Source organism: Mandrillus leucophaeus, unplaced genomic scaffold (genome assembly GCF_000951045.1).
Source record: "Mandrillus leucophaeus isolate KB7577 unplaced genomic scaffold, Mleu.le_1.0 Scaffold390, whole genome shotgun sequence".
NCBI lineage: Eukaryota > Metazoa > Chordata > Mammalia > Primates > Cercopithecidae > Mandrillus > Mandrillus leucophaeus.
In genome coordinates, this window is record NW_012104143.1 from 923,316 (window position 1) to 936,686 (window position 13,371).

Below are 13,371 nucleotides of genomic sequence, written 5' to 3' on the forward strand. Positions count from 1 at the left end.
AAGAGCAGGAGGCTGGGCATGGTGACTCATGCCTTTAATCCCATCACTTTGAAAGGCTAAGACAGGTAGATCACTTGAGTTCAAGAGTTCTAGACCAGTCTGGGCAACATAGTGAGACCTTGTCCCTATAAAAATAAAAATAAAAATAAAAATTTAAAAGTTAGCCAGGCATGATTGTGTCACTGCACTCCCACCTGGGTGACAGAGTATAACCCTGTCTCAAAAGGAAAACAAAAAAAAAAGAGTAAGAGAAGGTAATCTGGCCTTCATTCAAGCCCTGACCTTTCTTAAAAGTTTGTTTAACTTCTCTGCTCCTCAATTTTTTCATCTAACAGGAGTAATAAGAGTACTGATCTTAAAGAATTGTTCCAAACATAAAATAATTAACATAAAGTCCTTAGCACAATTTTTGGTACATAGTAGGTGTTCAACAAATGTTAGATTTTTCTCTTTTAGTTCCCTCCCTTTCAGCCTTTTCGGCACCAGGACACTGTCATGCAGTATCTTAGTCTGTTCAGGCTGCTATAAAAAACTACCACAGACTGGGTAATTTATAAACAATAGAAACGTATCACTCACAGTTCTGGAGGCTGAGAAGTCCAGTATCAAGGTGCCAGCAGATCTGGTGTCTGGTGAGATCTCACTTTCTGCTTCAAAGATGACACCTTCTAGTTGTGTCCTCACATGAAAGAAGGGGAGAAAAAGCTCCCTCGGGCTCCTCTCACAAGGTCACTAATCCCATTTATAAAGGCTCCGTTCTCATGACCTAATCATCCCCTAAAGATTCTACCTCTTAATACTATTGCACTGGAGATGAGGTTTCAACATATGAATTTGGGGGAGATGCAAACATTCTGACAACAGCACACAGTTCATGTTTTGACCCATGCCAGGAAATTCCTACAGGAAGAGCAGGTGACTTTCCCCCAGAAGCCTAGCTCCCAGGGAGCCATCACCACATGTCCCATCACAGAGATGACGAGGACTTTTATAGGATGTGATGTGCTGCATTAAATACAGTTCAGACAAAACAAGACCACGCCTGGCACACCCAGACCGTCAGGTCCTCCAGATTTTCCATGGTTGGAATTTCACTTTTCTCTGTTCTTAAAACAGCCAGATGGGGGGTGGTTATTCTCAGGGATAAACAGATAGCTGTGATTTCTGTTTCTGGGAGGAGCCCTAACTTTCTGGGTTTTTCCCCACAACATCGACAGTGTCGGACAGATTAAAAGATGTGGAGCTCGAGCCAGATCAACTGCTAGGAACTGCGTCTCTTCAGTCAAGTGCTATAATCTCAGTTTACTCACCAGCAAAATGAAAAGTTTGGATGAGAAGATTTGTAAGAGCCCCTCCTAGATCTAAAATTATCTTCTTCTATGGCAAGTTTAGAGCATAAATAGGCCCAAACTACAAGAAGGTAACCTGAACTGATGGGAAAAACAAAACTCTGGGGTCAGACAAATGTGTGCTGAAATCCTTGTGAGATTCACCCACAGAGATACTTAACTTCCCTGAGTCTTGGCCTCTGTAAAATGAGGATGAAAGTTCTTGCCTCAAATGGATACTCCATTTACCCTGACTTAATTATTACGTATGCTTTGTATGCCTGTATTTAAATAGCCCATATATCCCATAAACATATATACCTACTGATATGGTCTGGCTGTGTCCCCATCCAAATCTCATCTTGAATCGTAGCTCCCACAATTCCCATATGTCATGGGAGGAACCTGGTGGGAGGTAATTGAATTATGGGATGTGGGGGGGATTCTCCCATACTGTTCTCATGGCAGTGAATAAGTCTCACGAGATCTGATGGTTTTATACGGGATTTCCCTTTTCACTTGGCTCCTATTCTCTTTTCCTGCCTCCATATAAAGCCCTTTGTTCTTCCTTTGTCTTCCGCCATGATTGTGGGGGCCTCCCCAGCTATGTAAACTGAGTCTATTACACCTTTTTCCTTTATAAATTACCCAGTTTCTGGTATGTCTTTATCAGCAACGTGAAAACAAATGAATACACCTGCTCTGTACCCACAAAAAGTAAATTTTTTAAAAAATGTGCTTCCCTCAAAGCGTTGATCAGAAGATTAAATGAGATGTCATATGTAATGGAAAGTCAGGCACAAAATCAGCATTCAATGATTATTGAATACGAAAGTGGAAAAGTGCTATGTCTCACCAACGTTCTATCTTCACATTCCAGTGGCCACCCCTGTTCTGAGAGATTTCCTCTTTAAAATGTTAATGTTGTTTTCAAAACAATAAAAACATCAGTCCTCTTCCCCACCCCTCTCTACCATTAATCACTGCTCTTAAGGGGAAATAACTTTTAATTTTTAACCATTCCTCATAGTAGTTTCCCTCTATATGCCTAAATACCATGGTTATGCAGCTATTTCTCAATTGATCAATTTTAACTTTTTGTTAATGGTATTGAAAGATTTAGTGCCTCCTCCTGCTCCTTCCTCTCCCCATGCACTCACACCCTAGTTTAGTGATAGCCCATTGTTTTTCTTAAATCAACAATCAGCATACATGTTACTATGGCTATTATCACATCCGGCTACTTTAGTGATATCCTGTTGTTTTTGTTAAATCAGTAATCAGTATATGTGTTACTATGGCTATTAATCCAAGTAGAATACAATGATTAAGTTTCTTCTTCATATAGATTTAGTTTTTCCTCATGTTAATGCTTTTTTTTTTTTTTTTTTTTTGCCCTTTGACTTATTTTTTATGTACCTAACATGAATTCTTCCCAGAAATCTCCAAAAGAACACTAAACAAATTTTAATGGAATAAAACTCCCAGGCGTGCTGGCTCGCGCCTGTAATCCCAACACTTTGGGAGGCCGAGGCGGGTGGATCACGAGGTCAGGAGATCGAGACCAACCTGGCTGACACAGTGAAACCCCGTCTCTACTATCAGTACAAAAAATTAGCCAGGTGTGGTGATGGATGCCTGTAGTCCCAACTACTCGGGAAGCTGAAGCAGGAGAATGGTGTGAACCCAGGAAGCGGAGCTTGCAGTGAGCCAAGATTGTGCCACTGCACTCCAGCCTGGGCAACTGAGCAAGACTCTGTCTCATAAATAAATAAATAAATAATAAAATAAATAAAAAATAAAACTCATCAGTAAGCTATCAGTCCTTTTATAAGAAGTACCTCTTTGGGACACGTGTGCCATCTTCCCCCATGTAAATGCGTTCCACTCTCAACCTGCTACCTCACCTACCTCCTTCCACCCTTCATCCCTTCCCATCCTCTATTTAACTTCTCTCCTCTATTGAATCCTATTTCTCTGATTTCCTATCTTATTTCTCTTGATTTTCTTTTTTCTCTTGAGAGGAAGTCTTGCTATGGCCTTAGGCTGGAGTGCAGCCGTGCGATCATGGCTCCCTGCAGCCTCGACCTTCTGGGCTCAAACAATTCTCCAACCTCAGCCTTCCGAATAGCTGAGACTACAGGCGCATGCCCTCATGCCCTGCCTTGATTTTCTTTCTTTTATTTTTGGAGAGGAATATCCTCCCAAAGCCTTTTCAGGTACAATTTTGAGTCCTCGCATGTCTGAAAATTGTTATTATATCCTCATACTTGATTAATCATTTGACTGGATATAGAATTCTAGGTTATAAATTTGTGAGCGTGGATCTATTGTCTTCCAGCTTCTAGTATTTCTATTAAGACATTCAATATAAATTCTTACGCTTAATCCTTTTAATGTGCCCTGTTATTATTCCTTTGAAGCATTTAGGATTTTCTCTGCATCCCCAGCATTTGTGACTTAAGAATGATGTACCTTATTACAAGTTTTTAAATTTATTTTACTGGGTACTCAGTGATTCCCTATAGTCTGGATTTTCATATCTTTCACTTCTGGTAATTTCGCTCCATATGTCTGAATAACATGGTTATGTGGCTGTTTCTTAATTCATCAATTTTAACTTCTTGTAAATGGTATTGGAAGATTTCTTACCCCTCCTGTCTCCCCCACACACTCCCAAACACTTTTACGGCATTTATTCTTTGATAATCTCCTCCCTGCAATTTTGTGTTTCCTCTCTTTGCAATTTCTGGGAGTCCTACATACAACTTCTGAATTGTTCTTCAACTTTTCTTCTATCTGCTCTATGTTTTTAATCTTCGAATCACGTTTTTGCCTTCTTGAAAATTTCCTTTTTCAACTATGCTTTTAAATGTCTTATCTTTCTAATTTTTAATTTCCAAGAGTTGCTTCTTACTCTCTTACAGTTCATTGTTTTTAATAGCATCCTTCTCTTGTGGCATGGACGGAATATCTTCTTAAATCTCTGTGAGGCTCTTAATTATCATTTATTTGAAGTTTTCTTCTGCTGACTGTATTGTCTGCTTTTCACAAGTTGCACTAGTTATATTGTTTGTATGTTTTAGTTTGTTCCTCACCCCATGTTGAAGGCTTTCCTTAAGTGCCTGATTACTCTTTATTTTGTATTAATAGCTGAGTGAGATAAATCTCTCTCTCTCTCTCTCTCTGTCTCTCTCTCTCTCTCTCTCTCACACACACACACACACACCCCTCACACTAATCAGAGGCTCTATGGATAGGATTCACCAATTCAATAATTTTATGGACCAAGCCATTCTGTTGAGATTATCCCAAATGTCAATATCTGTATTTACTTTTTTCTGGGTCCTTTCTGTTACTTTCAGAAAAATTCTTCTAAGCCAGGTACAATGGTTCAAGCTTATAATCTCAACACTTTTGGAGGCTGAGGCAGGAGTTCAAGATCAATAGGGCAATATAGCAAGACCCTATTTCTACAACAAATTTAAAAAATATTTGAACCCAGGAGTTCAAGATCAGTTTGGGCAACAGAGTAAGTCCCCATTTCTACAAGATGTTTAAATGCTGGCTTCCAGCATTCCAGAAGCTTAGAGAAAAATGAACTGAGTAGCCACACCATTCAGTGTACTGATTTTCATTCAGTCTTCCCATTGTCAAACCTCACATGCCTATTACCCACTGTGTCTGATATTTGTGAATAAAGAGTCCACCCTGGTTTGATTTTTCCAAATCTTCACCTCCACTTCCCTGCCTGGGTTCACAGGGTAGGGCTGGAGTCTGGGAGTCTATCTATCAACCGGCTCTCTTGTCACGAGCACCTCCTTTGCTCATGCTATTGGAGGTACCTGAAGCCTCCAACTGCTGAAACTTTCTGAGGTTCTGTGACCCAATTCCCCTTGATTTGGGTTTATAATCTGCCCTCAGTGGGGTGTTAGATTTCAGTTTTCTTCAACTGGTTACTTTGGTTACCATTCATCGATCCACATACTACTGCTCAAGACGCAGTTGACATCTGTTGTCCATTATTGTCTTGTCTCTTATTCTAGATTCCCTCTCTCGTTCTAGTTTATCTTTCTATTCATACCAGTTTATCTCTTCTGTGCCATTTAAGTGGGAGTCTCCAGGGAGGAATGGAGATAAATGGGTGTGTTCCATCTGTAATGTTTAACTGTAATGTTTAATGTTCTACTGAGGGTTTCTTTCAGTGAAAGATTGTGCATGTGGGTGACACGAGGAAAAATACAGAGAATGTGCTTCCCTGATAAAGTCTCTCCCTGGGCTGCTCATTCACAATGGCCTCATTTTCTAGAGTAACAGAAAGTATCTAGGGCCACTCTGTCTCCCTAAAGAACTGGATGACATTATCTTGAATTCCAACCTCACCTCTAGTTCACCTAAGATTCTCATCATTCTCAAGATTTATACTTTTCCTAGGAATCTTTTTTCTCTGCTCAGATGGACTGTTTTCTTTATATCTGCCCCAGCATCATCTCAAATCTGAGACACAAGACTTTTTTTTTTTTGGTCATTTCAGTATACCATCTCCCAATGCCCCAAACACAAAGGATTCTGAAAAGAATCTGCCTGTAGAAGACATTTACCGAACACTGGAAAGTAATAGTTTCTTCTCCAGACTGAATGCTGATACCAGACGGCGAGATTTTAATTTTTCTAATCCTGCTACTGTGTCTGTGTGTACGTTTATTTCTAAAATGAACATAAAAATCCAAATAGCATGGGCCTTCTATGTACTCTGATAGAAGAAATGAGAAAATCATGGGTTTCAACTGAAGAAGGCCTGTTATTATAAGTCAAGAATCCTTATAAAATAAACATTCACTAGGATATCCTATATCTGCTTTTGGTTTCCATATCCTAAGAAACAAAGAAGATATTTAGAACAAAGTCAGGAGGTGACAAAGAACATCTGCCTGTGTTATTTCATTTAATCTTCTCAATAATTTTTGTGAGATATTATTTCTTTCTATTTTCTAGATGAGGCAATAGAGGCTATGTAACTTCCCTGAAACACATAGCTAGAAAATGACATCACCAATAATTGTAATAGTACCTGTTTCTGCCCCACTGTGCTTGCAATACACAGTGATAGATAGATAGATAGATAACATAGATTACATAGATACGTAGATGAGCTATAGATATATAGATTAGATACATCGATTAGACACATGGATTAGATAGATTACATAGATACGTAGATTAGATAGATAGACTGCATAGATAGGACAGATTAGATAGATTGGATTATAGTTGTGTATATCCATATACATATACACATGTATGTGTGTGCATATGTGTGTGTGTTTTCACTCTCATGATCACAGATGATATTCTTCTTTCTCATCTTTGGAAACTAAGACTCAGAGAAGTTATGTAACATGCTCAAAGTAACACAGTCACAAAGTGCCCATCTCTCCCCATCTCTTCTTCCATCTCCTCACACTGTCTTTAACTAGTGTCCAAAGATGGCGCCCAGTAATCCCTCCCCATCCTGTGGGCACATGCCACTCCTGACATGAAGAGGAGAGGTATATTTTCCCAACCCTTGAATCTTGGTTGGCTTTGTGACTAACTTTGACCAAGAGAATGTGGCACAAGTGAGATTCTGAGCTTGCAAACTCAAGCTTTAAGATAACTGGCCGTTCCTATTCCCTGCTTCGTGGAATTCAGAGACCATATTGTAAGAAACTCAAGTTACAAGGAGAAACCATGTGGAAGAGAATGGAGACGATCTGGTCAGTAGCCTCAGGTAAACTCCTGGCTGAAAGCCAGCACCAACTACTAGCTTTATGAGGGAGCCATCTTGGTTGTTCCAGCCCTATCAAACCCTCAGATGATTTCAATCTCAGTCAACAGCATGTGGAGCAGAGGAACCACCCAAGTGAGCTCAGTCAACCCACAGAAACACAAGATAGAATACAACAGTCACTATTTTAAGTTACTAAGCGTTGACGTGTTTTGTTGTGAAGCGAGAGACAACCAAAACACCGCCTGTCTTTAAAAGCATGATTTCAAAACCTGATGTCTTTCTATTAGAGCAATTTCACTGACACAGTCTCTTCTACTAAGAATAATAATGGCACAAATCATTGAGCACCTAGAAATGACAACATTTGAAAACAAGACACGCAAGGATAACTTAGAGACGGCAAATTAAAAGCTCATGTAGTTTTGGTAAGAGTGTAGAGAAACAGGAACTGTTACTCATTTACTGTTTGTGGTAGTATAAAATAATGAAGTGTTCCTGGAGGGTGTTTTGGCAATGTCTTGTAAATACTCAGGCCCCTTGACCCAGATTTGTCACTTGCAAGACATTTATCCTTGGGAACCATAGAGACATATGCAACTGTTTTTTCCTGTGAAAGTGTTTATTATAACGTTTGGTAGGATACTCTTTATAATAGTGCAGAGAAAGAAAGAGAAACACCTAAATACCCAACAATAAGGGATTTAAGTCAATAAAGATATTTTCACATAGCAGAGAGTTACCACGTTGCCACTGAGAATAAGACAAGGAAAGTTTTTAATGGCACAAATGTGCATTCAATATTCAGAAGAATGTACGAAACAATGTAAACGGTTTCCATTGGCTTTTGTAAGCAACGACCACAACAATTATAACTAACACCAAGATAGGATTATCTTCCAAGCACTCTTGAAGGACATGACATCAAATAAATGGCGATTGTCTTTCAGTGGTCTCATTACTTCTGCTTTATGCCTTTTAATATTCACTAGGTATTTTTTCAATAAACATATGATAAGAATATAAAAACAACCCATTATTATGAGCTCAGATATAATTTTTTAAAGTAACTTTGAGATTTCTGGGATGATAAAAAAAAAAAAGTTCTGCCATTCCGAAATTGTCATATGTACAAGCATACATTCTCATGGGGCATTTTTGGGACAGTAGCTTCGGCCAAATTCCTGAGCTTGAAAGAGCCACTGATCTCATGCCTATTTTTAGTGCACAGTTTTAGGCCAATTCTGAGCCATCTCCTGGGACTTTCTGTACCAGGCCAGTTCCCAGTTTTGTTTCTGCCATGTGCATTAGGCAAGAGATTTCAAGGCATTCTTTGCAGGGGTCGGATCAGGTACACATTTGGTTTCATTGCATCCCAGAAGTTTTAAACTCTCTGGGGATTCAGGACACACTGCTACCATACACTCTATAAGCCTGGGAAACAGGCGTCTCCCTGCATTCTCAAATGACCCTCCTGCAAGTAGAAATGAGATTTCTAGTAGGCCTTCTATTTCAGTGTTAACAGCAGACAATAGCCTTTGGCTCTCTCTAACAAGACCAGCAAGCCAGCCTCTGCAAATTGGCTAAATTTATATTGCACACTAGACCCCGTGAATAAATAACAAGGAAATTCTTTTGTTGGCCGGAAAATAATCTATACAAATTCTATTTTAATAATGATCTCTCAACAGGCCACGCAAGTGCCGGCAGGCAGGAGCCAGATCAGAGGATGGGGACGGGATCTCGGAGTTTGGAGTGTCTGTAATGAAACGCTACACCTGCTGCCTCTCAAAGTAGAATTGATTGGATAAAAATTTAGTACACAAGTGTCATCCTGTGCTTGCTTCCCAGACATTCAGAATCGAAAGTTTAAGGTGCTATTTCCCTAGAGCATTGAATATGCTCTGAATTCTTAATGAGATAAACAGTGACCTGGCATACTGAAGATATCCTATGTGGGAAAATAAGCAAACTGGGTGGGACATTAACTCTGGTACACTCTGTCATCTAATATTCATTTGATGTAACACAGACCTCTTTCCATACTGACCAGAGCACAAGAGGAATTTATTCACCCACCAAGGGAAAAGCTGAGGGCCTGGTTTACCTGCAGGCATGGCTTGATCAGGGGTTAAAATGATATTAACAAGATTTAATTCTTCTCTTCCTTTGTCTTTAAATTGTGACTTGACTCACCTCGTATTGGATTATATTGGACTCTTTTCTTTCTTTTTGTCTTTTTCTTTTTTTTTTTTAATACAATTTCTTCCATCATGGTCAAAAGACAGATGCAGTGTTTTCAGAACCTATATCCTCCTGGTTTCAAATTTCTTGTGAAAAGAGGGAGAATCTCTTTTCCTGAAGGTGAAGCAAAAAATATATTGTGCCTCTTTGTCTCTGTTTGGGCCACATACCCAATCCCTGAACTAACCAGTGAGGCAAATGCATAGATCTAAGTATCAACTTGCTTAGCCCTGGTTCACACCTCTTCCCTGATAATTAGGGAAGTTGGGAGAAGGATATCATCTCCACCCAAAATCATGGATTGAATTCAAGGAGAACTGATTGACCCAAAGCTCCATCAAGGTATATGTACAAGCAGGAGCATGTTTGGACCCGGTGGCAAAGAGTTCAAATTTAACACAGATATTAAAGAAAAATGTTAAACGCCCCCTTTAAGGAAGCCACTTAAAATTCCTCCTGCACAGAGCATCATAAGCTGGCTTCTCTTTCTGCAAGCATGGTCTATAGGATGAAGGTGCATGCACCTTCCACTTCATCTTGCAGTCCCTGCTCTTCATGGAAAGATCTATCCATGCCTCCTACCTACATTCTTTGTCTCTACATCTACTCTTAAACATGCCCTGATGAAGGTAGGAAAATTCCTCTTTATTACAGTAATAGCTATTACTTATTGCTCTCTTAGGATGTAGCTGGTATGATGCAAAATCCTTTATGCAAAAAATAAAAAATCATTTGATATTCACAGAAACTCTAGGAGGTCACATCTACTGTGCATACAGTGAGAAAAATGAAGGTCGGGAGGAGGAGGAAGCTCGGGCACGAACAGGGAGCTACTAAGTGGAAGAAAAGGGTTCCATTATATGATTCTTGCACCAGTGTTCGCAACTCTGCAATGATTCCATTCAGTTCCGTTCTTCACTCTGTTGAACCAGTTCCACACGGAAAGGCTTCTACTTGCTCACTGATATGGTTTGGCTGTGTCCCCACCCAAATCTCATCTTGAGTTGTAGTCCCATAATCCCCATGTGTCATGGGAGGGAGCCAATGGGAGGTAATTGAACCATGGGGGCAGGCTTTTCCAGTGCTGTTCTCATGATAGTAAATAAGTCTCATGAGATCTGATGATTGCATAAAGGGCAGTTCTGCTGCACACTCTCTTGCCTGCCTCCATGTAAGATGTGCTTTTGCTCCTCCTTCACCTTCTGCCGTGATTGTGAGCCATGTAGAACTGTGAGTCCATTAAACCTTTTTTTCTTTATAAATAACCCAGTCTTGGATATGTCCTTATAACAGTGGGAGAACAGAGTAACACACTCACTTTTCCTTAGATCTGAGGTTTCCCTGTCTAGCCTTCATTGCCGTACTCCTCCCTCAAACTGTAAGTATGCTTTAAGCTCCAGAGCACTGGCTCAGAGTTCAATGCCTTCTTTCACACTATTCCTCCTCCCTATGATAGGAAGCTTGTCTTCTGGTTATGACTATGTTTTCTACTTGAAAACTGCCACTCGCTTGGCCCCAGGGACCCTACCCACTGCTTGCATTCTTCGTCTCTCTGCCTACTGACTGGGGAATCCTACGTGGGCAGTATTCTACATTCGTTCTTATCTTCCCTGCCAATTAGAAGCTGCCTCCCACAAGATAGGTGAACCAAAAATTTGCAGAAAATAAATATAAGTGCTCCATGGCACTATGCGTAGAGGCTCAACATCACTGAGAATAAAAGGGATACCAATTAAAATGACACCATGATAACCATTTACTACCTATTAGATTGGCAAATATTCACAAGCTGAATGACGTATTCTGTTGGTGAGGCTGTGGGGAAACACACTCATTCGTCCTGGTGCGAATGCAAAAATGGTACAATCCTTATGAAGAGAAAATTGGCAATGCTTACCAAAAAAAAAAAAAAAAAAAAAAACAACTATGTATGCATTGATCCTTTGACTCAGGATTTCCACATGAAGAACTCTATTCCAGGGAGAGGTTGTCAAAAACATGAACATGTAAATGCACAAGCCTAGTCATTGTAGTACTATTTGTAATATTTGCAAAGGACGAGAGAATACCTAAATTTCCATCAATGGACCTTATTTATTTATTTAGACAGTGTCTTGCTCCGTAGCCCAGGCTGGAGTGCAGCGGTGTGATCTCGTCTCACTGCACATCCTAGGTTCAAGCCATTCTTGTACCTCAGCCTCCCGGGTAGCTGGGATTACTGCCACCACACCTGGCTAATTTTTGTAGTTTTTTTTTTTCTTGAAGAGATGGGGTTTCACCATGTTGGCTAGGCTGGTTTCAAACTCCTAGCCTCAAGTGATCCACCCACCATGGCCTCCCAAAGTGCTGGGATTACAGGCATGAGCCACCACATTGGACTAGTATAATAAACTATGGTACATCCACACAATGGAGTACTGTGCAAATATAAAAAAAGAAAGGAGGAATATAATCAATCCTTCTTATTGGTGGATTCTACAGTTGCAAATTCACATACTAGCTACAATTTATTTGCAACTCCAAAGTCAATACTGAGGTCACTTTCACAGTCAATGGCGGACACACATGTGCACAGAATGGCAAAAATTTGAGCTGCCTGTGTGTATGTTTCCCGGTGAGGTCACACAAGGTGACACTCTGTCTTCTTAATCTCTCGTATTATAAATGTAAATATCATTTACACAGTCTATGGACTGCCACACTGTTTGCATTTTGTGCTTTTTGATGGTGATTTAACTGTCTCAAATGACCCCCAAGTGAAGTACAGAAGTGCTGTCCAATGTGTGTAAGCTTGAGAAGGCTGTGAAGGGGCCGAGCGCAGTGACTCGCGCCTGTAATCCCAGCACTTTGGGAGGCCAAGGCGGGTGGATCACCTGAGGTCGGGAGTTCAAAACCAGCCTGACCAACATGGAGAAACCCCATCTCTACTAAAAATACAAAATTAGCCAGGCATGGTGGTGCATGCCTGTAATCCCAGCTACTCTGGAGGCTAAAGCAGGAGAATTGCTTGAACCTGGGAGGCAGAGGTTGGAGTGAGCTGAGATCATGCCACTGCACTCCAGTCTGGGGAAAAAAAGTGAAACTCCGTCTGAAGTACCTTATAGAGAAAAAAATATATTAGCTTTGTTCAGGCATGAGTTATAGTCCCTTAGTTCACTCTTAATAAATTAACATTATATATTAAATCAGGTGTCTTTAGACAGAAACACACATAAAACAAGGTTATATGTTGATTGGTTGGTGAAAATATTGTGACACAAGGCTCCCAGGAACCTAACTATGTATTTTCCCTAGGAGCAATAATTCAGGATTTACTAATCTAGTATTCATGGATACTTTACAGAACAAAACTACTATGAACAATGTGAATTATCTGTACCTCTATGTATCACTAAGGTGTGATCTTGAGGATATATTAAATAAAAATAAGGTGCAAAATAATGGATATAGCATGCTACTTTTTCCCTAAAAAATGAAGCAGATATGAAGAGATACTCAGTTTTGTGCGTATGTGTATATAAACAAAAATAGAATGCACAAAAACTAAAAAAGAAGTTACCTAATACAAATGGTACAAAATAGGTGAAGGGGAGGTGGATATAAACTACATTTCTCTGAATATAATGTGTTCCAAAGATTTTACTTTATAAGCACGTAAATAGTCTACAAAATTATAAAATAAAATTATATAAAATGATCTAAAACAATTCCTTCAAACATAAAGCCAAACGAAGTAAATGAACTAAACTATATCAAGTTCATGGCTTAACAGTGAGAAATTATGTTACACTACTTTAAAATACATTAATTTGCCTGTATCTGCCTGCTGGGATACAGCTTAAGGTTAAAAATAACTAAAGAAATGGCAAGTTATTTTCAGTTCACATATTGTTAGTTGTGATATTGCTGCTATTACTCTGGAACTGTTGTACGAACGTGGTAGGATAAAGAAGTGAGTAATTACATTGATGCTACTTGGGCCAAGGATTTTGTCATAAGGAAGCAAGACCCAAGTGTAGAATCAGAAAACTT